The following is a 1,856-nucleotide window of genomic DNA, read 5'->3' on the forward strand; positions in this document are numbered from 1 at the left end:
GGATATCATAGACATCTAATTATTCTGTATTGTACCATAAAAAATAATACATAATTGTCTTTGATATATTTACTTACCTAATTCGTGTACCGAAAACCTTACATTTTTTCCCATACTTCTCAAATTATAACAAAAGCACGCGCACTCGAGTCGAGGCCCTAATTCAGATCTTAGTGATACCGGTATCTTGCTATAATAATATAAGATGTACAGCTGCCCTCAGGCAGTACAGCGCTTTTTCGTTGGAACCTGGTCCATTTATGCAGTTCATTTCAATAACTCCAGGCATCATCTTTACTTATAAAATTACATTGCAGTCGAAACGTGGGGGACCACCCCCTCAAAACTCAAAAATATGTGGGAGACGTGTCCCCCGTCTCCCATGGTCCCCCAGGATCTGCGCCCATGCTGACGACCTAGTTGTGCGTCGGACGACAGGGGTCCAGGCCTGTCTGACTGGTGAAAGTTCCCACTCACCCCACGCCTCCCCACCCGCCCACGCTGGCGCCACCACTGGGTGCCATCAGATCCCTGTCGGGCAAATCCTGACGACACCACAGCATAATGGAAGTTACTGTATTCATAAGTTTGTAAGTTAATACCGGTACTCGTATAATATCAAGGCTACTTACGCCCAGAATAAAAAATGGGTGCCATTTTTGTGGTAACGCTACAATAACATACCGTACTTTTGATATAACAATGCAAGCGATACAAAACTTCTTTTCCTCTTCTTTTCATTTTTTATCTATTGTGTTTATGTAATGAACTTTGTCGTTATTTACATATCAATAAACGATCCGATGTCTTGCGGAAATAAAAAATATATATATATATATATATGTATTGGCGCTAATCTTTGACACGTAGGCTTATAGCGACTTGTTGAGATATATGCCTAGTTGGTAAGTAAATTTTCAATTTATTTCCACATAGGCCTACTGTACAAGAAACAATAGTAAACATGTCTAGTTTTTTGACAAATACAACTAAGAGAAATACTGCATATAGTGTTTTTTTTTTTCTTACTTTTTCTTTCTGATTAAATTCTTGGTCACTATTCGTTTGTTTGGTTTTAGGTTTAGACTAAATGGGTTTATATTATAACGGTCTTTTTCTGTATACATGCAGTAGTTGTTAACAAACCATGTCTTAAAATCAGATTATAACATCAGATAAAATCAAATTATTAATAAACCATCGTAGGTCTACTCTGAGAGTACAGCAGCGGGTCCAGGGATTTGCAGGATGAAGGCTCAGGGGTCTCGCCAGCTATGCTTAAGCGTCGCAGGACTGCCACGCTTGGGCGACAAAAAAAAACAACAAAATGACCGCCACGCTTAGGCAAAATAAGCAAAGATTGCACCACGCTATAAATATTATCGCCACGCTAAAAAAAAAAATATGTACTAAATTTTATTCAAAACGTTACAACAATAAGTGCTCCCACCACTCTTTTCAAGCTCTCTTTTTCAATCGCATATCGTGAGGCACCCTTCAATGCAAGCTCAACCGCAGGATCTCTATGTACGCAGCCCGTGCGTGCACGTAGGTACCTGTGAATGTAGGGGGAGGTCGGTCGATACTAAATAAATAGATAGGGTGCGGCTCCGTACCGTAAAGTAAGCGTGACGATCGTAGGATGCACTGAAATGTCCGTTTTTTGTTTTTTTTAATGGTAGTACCGTGTAAAAAATTGTGAATAACCAGCCGTGCGCAAGCATAACAAAAGAAGGCACAGGCTAGAACTGGTTTTATATTTAGGCCAGCATAACATAACTAAATTTCAATGCAGCCAACTCTTAGGTTACGATCTTTATTTTGGGGCTATAATATTGCTGGGGTAAATGCAGGGG

General features: G+C 39.8%; 1 protein-coding gene across 1 annotated transcript in view; it reads left to right on the forward strand.

Annotated features, from left to right (window-relative positions):
- Window positions 1-855: 855 nt before the first annotated feature.
- LOC117117512 overlaps window positions 856-1,856 on the forward strand; it is a 22,697-nt gene continuing 21,696 nt past the window's right edge. The window contains exon 1 of the mRNA XM_033261817.1: window positions 856-905. The gene's annotated coding sequence lies outside the window, so the exon portion shown is untranslated. The remainder of the gene's footprint in view (window positions 906-1,856) is intronic.

Source organism: Anneissia japonica, unplaced genomic scaffold, assembly GCF_011630105.1.
Source record: "Anneissia japonica isolate Jap-2015-1 unplaced genomic scaffold, ASM1163010v1 scaffold18376_len32693_cov92, whole genome shotgun sequence".
In the NCBI taxonomy this organism is placed as follows: Eukaryota; Metazoa; Echinodermata; class Crinoidea; order Comatulida; family Comatulidae; genus Anneissia; species Anneissia japonica.